Source organism: Pristiophorus japonicus, chromosome 9 (assembly GCF_044704955.1).
Source record: "Pristiophorus japonicus isolate sPriJap1 chromosome 9, sPriJap1.hap1, whole genome shotgun sequence".
Lineage (NCBI taxonomy): Eukaryota > Metazoa > Chordata > Chondrichthyes > Pristiophoridae > Pristiophorus > Pristiophorus japonicus.
Window position 1 is genome coordinate 54,869,774 of NC_091985.1, and position 7,780 is coordinate 54,877,553.

A 7,780-nucleotide genomic window follows, 5' to 3' on the forward strand; every position below is an offset into this window, starting at 1 on the left:
ATCGAGAACGCACCGAGGCCACAGAACGTGACGGTGCTGCGGTCGTTTCTAGGATTCCTGAACTACTTTGGTAACTTCTTACCGGGTCTCAGCACACTGTTAGAACCACTGCATTCCTTACTGCGTAAAGGAGATGAATGAGTTTGGGGCAACAGCCAAGAAAATGCCTTTGTAAAAGCGAGAAAATTGTTATGCTCAAGCAAATTGCTTGTATTGTATGATCCATGTAAGTGTTTGGTACTAGCATGTGATGCGTCGTCGTACGGCGTCGGGTGTGTTTTGTAACAAGCTACTGAATCTGGGAAATTGCAACCAGTTGTTTATGCATCCAGAAGTCTGTCTAAGGCTGAGAGAGCCTACAGCATGATTGAAAAAGAAGCGTTAGCGTGTGTCTATGGGGCAAAGAAAATGCATCAATATCTGTTTGGGCTAAAATTTGAATTGGAAACTGACCATAAGCCACTAATATCCCTGTTTTCCGAGAGTAAGGGGATAAATACGAATGCATTGGTCCACATCCAGAGATGGGCGTTTTTTTTTTTTTTTTTTTAAATTCGTAGCCAATCGTTCCAATTCTTTGTCAAATCACAAACGCCAGAGGTCACCTTGCACATGCCAAGGATCACTCTGCGCCAATGCTCTTAGCCAAAAGGCCTAGAGCCACTGCACCGTTCCTGGAAGTACTGCAATACCAGGTTCGTGCCATGGAGGTGGATGGGTCAGGTCCCCCACACACCTCCGTGGAGGTGGATGGGTCAACCCTCCCCACCCACCTCCTGTTTCCAAAAATGCAAGCATATACCTTCCTGACCAGGGAGAAACCACCCGGAGGTCATGGTGGCTGGTCAGAAACGGTACTACACTTGATCTTAGCCAAAAGGCCGAGAATGGGCGTTGTCCACATACAACTATGCCATCTGCCACTGGCCAGGTACAGAAAACTGTGCTGATGCTCTCAGTAGACTGCCGTTGCCCACCAAGAAGGTGGAAATGGCACAGCCCGCAGATTTAGTCATGGTTATGGAAGCATTTGAGAGTGAGCAATCACCCATCACAGCCCAACAGATTAGAACTTGGACAAGCCAGGACCTCTTACTGTCCCTAGTAAAAAATTGTGTGCTTCATGGGGGCTGGTCCAGTGTCCCAGTGGAAATGCAGGAAGAGATAAAGCCGTACCAGCGGCGCAAAGATGAAATGTCTATACAGGTAGACTGCCTTCTGTGGGGTAATCGGGTAGTGGTCCCCAAGAAGAGCAGAGACACTTTCCTCGGTGACCTCCACAGTACCCACCCAGGCATCGTAATGATGAAAGCGATAGTCAGATCCCACGTGTGGTGGCCCGGTATCGATGCAGACTTAGAGTCCTGCGTGCACAGATGTAACATATGCTCGCAGTTAAGCAATGCACCCAGGGAGGCGCCACTAAGTTTATGGTCTTGGCCCTCCAAACCGTGGTCCAGGATCCATGTCGACTATGCAGGCCCGTTTTGGGGTAAAATGTTCCTTGTGCTTGTAGATGCATACTCCAAATGGATTGAATGTGAGATAATGTCGGCAAGCATGTCCGCTGCCACCACTGAAAGCCTGCGGGCCATGTTTGCCACGCACGGATTACCTGATGTCCTGGTGAGCGACAACAGGCCATGTTTTACCAGTGTCGAGTTCAAAGAGTTCATGACCCGTAACAGGATTAAACATGTTACATCTGCCCCATTCAAACCAGCATCCAATGGTCAGGCAGAGAGCGCAGTGCAAACCATCAAGCAGTGTTTGAAGAGGGTAAATGAAGGCTCACTGCAGACTCACCTATACCGAGTTCTGCTTAGCTACCGCATGAGACCCCACTCACTCACTGGGATCCCACCTGCTGAACTGTTCATGAAAAGGGCACTTAAGACAAGGCTCTCGTTAGTTCACCCTGATTTACATGAACAGGTAGAGAGCAGGCGGCTTCAACAAAGTGCATATCATGATAGCGCAAATGTGTCACGCGAGATTGAAATCAATGATCCTGTATTTGTATTGAATTATGGACAAGGTCCCAAGTGACTTTCCAGCACTGTCGTGGCCAAAGAGGGGAGCAGGGTGTTTCGGGTCAAACTTTCAAATGGACTCATTCACCAGAAACACTTGGACCAAATCAAACTCAGATTCACGGACTATCCTGAGCAACCCACATTGGACCTTCTTTGACCCCCCAACATACACACCAGTGGAAACCGACACCGTGGTTGACCACGAAGCTCAACCCATCACATGCAGCAGCCCAGCAGGACTCACCACACCAGTCAGCCCAGCAAGGCCAGTTGCACAGCAGCCTAGCGAGGGCCCAACAAACGATTCACCAAAACCAGCATTTGCACCGAGACGATCAACCAGTGAAAGAAAGGCCCCAGATCGACTCACCTTATAAATAGTTACACTGTTGACTTTGGGGCGGGTGGGGGGGGGGGGCGGAGGTGGGGGGGGGAGTGTTGTTATATATGTAAACCTGTAAATACCTTGTACAGCCACCCGAGGACTCATCTCCTGGAGTCGCACGGGATCCCACAATCCCTTGGGAGCACAGATACTTAAGGAGGCCTTACAGGCTGGAGAGGCACTCTGGAGACCAGCAATAAAAGACTACGGTCACACTTTACTTTGAGCTCACAGTGTTCAGTCAGACTCTTCATTCATACATAACAAATCCCATTCCATTTTTCTGGGACAAAGCTAATTTAATACCCAGAGAGGAGCTGACAGCAGTATTGCTACTGCTGAGTTGCTGAGCAACACTGAAAGGAAGTGCCTGAAGCCCTGCTTTGCTTAGAGTGGCAGGTGATCATGGTAGCACACACATCAAACTGCAGGTCTGAGGAGAAACCGCTTCTGGTACAGCAGCAGTAGCAAGACCCAAAAGTCACTAATGCCTCTGTGGAGGTTGTCCTGACAAAAAATTGGCCAAGGAGGGATTGACACCTGAGCATTAAGGAGAGGAAGGCTAACAAGAAGGTGATACAACAACAAAGGAGGTGGCAATGCCAATCAGTGTCACCTCTTCCTCATCATCCCAACAGCTTCCTGGCACTCAACGTGTGGACCTTGTCCTGCCTCCTCTTCCTTGCTCTTCCTTTTCTTTTCTTGGAAATGAAGGAATGTCACACTGGTGATGTTCTCCTGAGATTGAGGTTGAAGCATGCTGGGATAGAGCAGGGGAGCTTTACGCTGTATCTGACTGTGGGTCCCTGATCTGGGAGTGCTAGGTGCTGACAATGGGTGCCTGAAATGAGAAGTTTCATTTCCTGGCACTAACATCCATCGCCTTGAAGAAACAGGCTTGATTTCACATCTCATCTGAAAGAAGCACCTCGAACAATATAGTATTACATGAGGATTATGCTGAGGTGTCAGCTTAGATTATGTACTTAAGGCCTGGAGTGGGCATGAACCCACAACGTTCTAACCCATAGCAAATGTGATGCCAACTGAGCCAAGCTAATACTATTAAAGAGGCCATCGAAGAAGATATCTAACTAAACAAATGTTTCCCTCAGTTAAACTGGGGTCACCACATAGAGCAGTCAGTCCACTCTGCTTTTCAGATAGCAGTCTGCGTATTTGGAAATTGTAAACATGCACCAGGACACTATTTCACCAAATCACTTCATTCCAAATATGCCAGCAAAATCTTTATTTTTTTCTTTGTAGAGTTAACTGCAATTTTATTTTGCAGTCTGCACTTTATGTGGTGGATATGTTGCCTCCCACACTAACCATGGACGCAGACAATACAGTCAGCAGTTATTGCTTTATATATTACTTTATGATAGACTTTATTGCTTTATTAGGAAGGAAAGTTCAATGCCTTCTCTATGTGGAATATTCACTTCACTCTGGAAGTTTCCAGCATTTAATGTGAGTCCTTACGTCTGTTTTGATAGTGTATCTCAAGCCTCTTTCCCGCCCTTTGGAACTGTGAAACAACAGCTAAGCAAGTCTAGAAAGAGCCAAGAGAACTGAATCTGTGAACGAGAACTTTCTGTGTCAGGAATTGTGGTTACAAACCTGTTTTGTACATAACAGGACCCTGTCCAACAAATGCAATTTAAAAGTTGTGAGCATTTGGCACTGATAACACTGTCTTTGTAGTAACCAGTGATTGGGAATTGTATAAGGTGTATGTGCCTTCTTTTTGGAGTTCCCATACATATTCCTTTTTGTTACTATTTCTTCATTTTAGTAGCATTCACTTTATATTTTCAAGTATAAACTGAAGGAACTTGTGCCCCACTTATATATTACATTGAAACCTCCAGAAGCAGCCTTTCTTTAGATGTAACTCTGTAATATAAATGAGATGACATCTTGGAAGCACAAGACGACACCTTGTTAAGTAATTTTTATTTCTTGCCTCCTGAGGCAAGTTAGCAGGAGTGGCAACAACTGTCAGGGCTGGCTTTAGCCGTCAAGGTCATCAATTGGTTCTGGCTGTTGGGAAGATGTTAAACTATTAACTGTTGACCTTGTTAACAGGCCAGACACACACAATTAATGGCCACAAATATTAATAAGACAAAATTAGATCTCCAATCCCCGATCCCACTTTTAACTCCAAAGAATAATAGTATCCTACATCAGTTTTAGGGTCCGAAATTCCCCCGTTCTCTGCCTTCCGTTAGCACCTCCGGGGGGGGGGCGCTAATGGGGCGCAAAACTATTTTTGGAGGTGAGGGGGGGAACCTACTGGCTCCCACAAAATTGTACTCAAGTTAGAGGAGGTGCAAACACAGTACAGCCACACCCCACTAGTAGCACTACGGGTAGCCGCGCCTCTGCCGATGACATCATCGCCAGGTGCGCCAATCCCTTTGCACCCCGCGGCAACCCCTTTCCATCTCGTGGCGGAAATTGATCAGTGCCCCACAAGGCTGCCACAGGCAATGCCCACGCCAGCCTCATGGGTCACGAATCGGGTCGACCTCCGCTCCTGAAGTGGAAGTTAAAGGTGAGGTGCATTGCACCGCGCACCGCCATTCTTTTTCTTCGACTGACTCACCAGTCAGCACGTTCTGCTTTGCTGTCGTGGGGTCCAGGCCACCATCGTGCAGAACGGCACTCTGTCTCGGTGCAGGGCTGCAGCCATGGCACCATCACAGGCGGTCCCTCGAACGGGGATGACTTGCTTCCACGAGTTCACAGATGTTTCAATGAAGGACCCAATGTTCCAGTCCTGAACTCCAATTGAAGGGGGTGGAAGATGCCTGTGCGTGGATTTTTTTTAACGTATGGTGACCGTTGCACATCAGCCACCACACGGGCTCGACAGAGCTAGGCCTTTATCCAGTGGCAAGGATTGAACCAGGACGACTGGAGACCTGCTCTGCTATCTGGCACCATGCAGCCCTGGTGGCTCAGTGGAGGCTTTGAAATGGCCGTGCAGAGTTCGCAGTGCCCCTCTCCTTTAATGGAAGGTGGGGGGGCATTTAAACACATCAACGCTTCGTGGAAAAGCTGCGTAGTGCTGCCCAACCTGTCCGAGTAGCACCCTGGACACCGTCCCAACAGGAAGTGGAGCGCGCGACATTGTGCTCCACTTCCTGTGAGGGGCAGTAACCGCAATCTTGCGGAGGGGGCGGGACTTCACACCGGATGCAGGAAGTCCCGCCTCACCTCGGTTACCGCCCCCAAACGGCGCATAACCTAATTTCGCCTCCTTTAATGTTTTCAGAAATCAAGCGCAGGCAGCGGAAGGAGCATGCGGCAAACCAGGCTCCCTGCCCATCCTTTCCCTCAATGACTATCTGTCCCACCTGTGACAGAAACTGTGGTTCTCGTGTTGGACTGTATAGCCACCTAAGAACTCATGCTAAGAGTGGAAGTAAGTCTTCCTCAATCCCGAGGGACTGCCTATGATGATGACTCGATTATTCTAATGCTCTTCTAGCCAGTCACCCATCTTCTACCCTCCATAAATGTGAGCTAATTCAAAACTCTACTACTCATATCCTATCTCACACCTGGGGCTGACTGTCATGCACAACTGCTGCCCTGGCTGATAAAAGTTAACTTAATGCAGACCAAGAATTGAACCCGGATCTTCAAGTGGTGATGGGTGTGGTTGGGCTGTTCTAGCATTGCATGATATGTGTGGTTGCAGAGGTATATGTGCTGCGGTTCTTAGGCTGATGGAGCGACTATTGGAATTGTTTGAGTGGCAGGAAAATAGTTGAGCCAAAAAGGCTGTTTCAGGAATGTAATTTTGCTTCCTGTCTGTCTATTTCTAGGTCTGTATGATTCAGTACTTCGCTCGGTGATCCATATGCACCGCCAGGTAAACCCCCTTCTAGTGTTTTATGTAACACATATGTGAGCGACAGTAGAAACCTCAGGGCAGAACTTACTTTATGGAGGTGATACTTAAAATTCCCACACTTTTGTGAATAGTATGACAAAAATTATGAAAGATGTGTTTTTTTTCACTTTTGGATGCTTTTGAATATTTGGTAACTAAAACCATAGAGTGAATTCCACGGACATTTGTGACGGTGGATATGTGTTCTTATAACTGATTTCCTACATTACAACAGTGACTACACTTCAAAAAGTACTTCATTGCCTGTAAAGTCATGAAAGGCCTTATATAAATGCAAGTCTTTCTGATGCGTTTAAAGTCAGAAGGAAGACACAGTATAATCCCAGTGTCAGTAAGTTAACAGCAGGAACAGTGCCTTATGGGTCATCCTCCCAACATGCAACACACAGCTGTTCTGCCCTTAATTAAATATTCATCGTGAGCTCCAGCCTAGACAGTGAGAACAGAGAACAGAGAAACTCAGGGCACAGAATTAAACTCCCCCTTTCATATGAATTGAAGTATTAAAACCCTCACCAATAGAGGGTTCCTGAAAGCACACAGGCACATTTATGTATTGCACCCTTGAGGTACTACAGCATGCACTGAGGCAAAGGAGGGTGAGTCTGGTTGGCACGCTCCACAGAGGAGTCTGCTGAACTGCCTGGCAAGGTGATTGTTCTCTGCAACACCCAGAGCACCTGGCTGCAAATGAGAAAGAAGATGGCAGACCTGAGGAAAGGTGTCAAGTTAATGCTCACGAGCAAATTCCTATAGAAAATACCTGTGCCAACTTTGCATGCCACATAGGGTGCCCTCAGAATCTGGTCGGGGCCAGGTACAGCCAGAGGTTTATCCCAGGCTCATGGATAGTACCATCCTGCTTTCTCCTCCCAATTCATGGTGCCACATGTGGAGATGGGACTGGTAGGAACCAAAGCTCCCCCAGAAATCCTGACTGCTGTACCCAGAATACTACCAACAGAAATGACACCAGCACAATCCACATCACCAGCCCGCAATCTCCCCCCACCCCGCCCTGCCATCCCAGTTTGTTGCTCCAGAGTTCCAGTGTCCTGCAGTATCATAAATGGTGCTGACAACCATCCTTTTTATGTTAATGATCCTGTCCCCCAGAGTTAACATGGAATCATTACCAGGCCTGCCCAGCGGGTGATTGTCACATCTTACTGTACTTCCCACAGCACAGATGCTGAACTGGAATTTATGTTGTGGAATGGAGTTAGGCCTATAGCCTTTTAAGGCCACAGTGCTACCAAGTATGCCAACCTGACAAGCAGTCATTAGTCAGATCTGATTATAATAGGTCTAAAGAACACAAGGCGAGCAACAATACCAACTGATTAAAGTCATATCTCAATTATTGATTTAGTCACATGTAAAATTCCACACAGATAGTCTACTGTCTACTGTTCGTTTGAATAT

The 7,780-nt window shown here is 47.2% G+C and overlaps 1 pseudogene; it reads right to left on the minus strand.

Annotated features, from left to right (window-relative positions):
• Positions 1-658: 658 nt before the first annotated feature.
• LOC139274252 (U2 spliceosomal RNA) lies at positions 659-893 on the minus strand (annotated as a pseudogene).
• Positions 894-7,780: the final 6,887 nt, after the last annotated feature.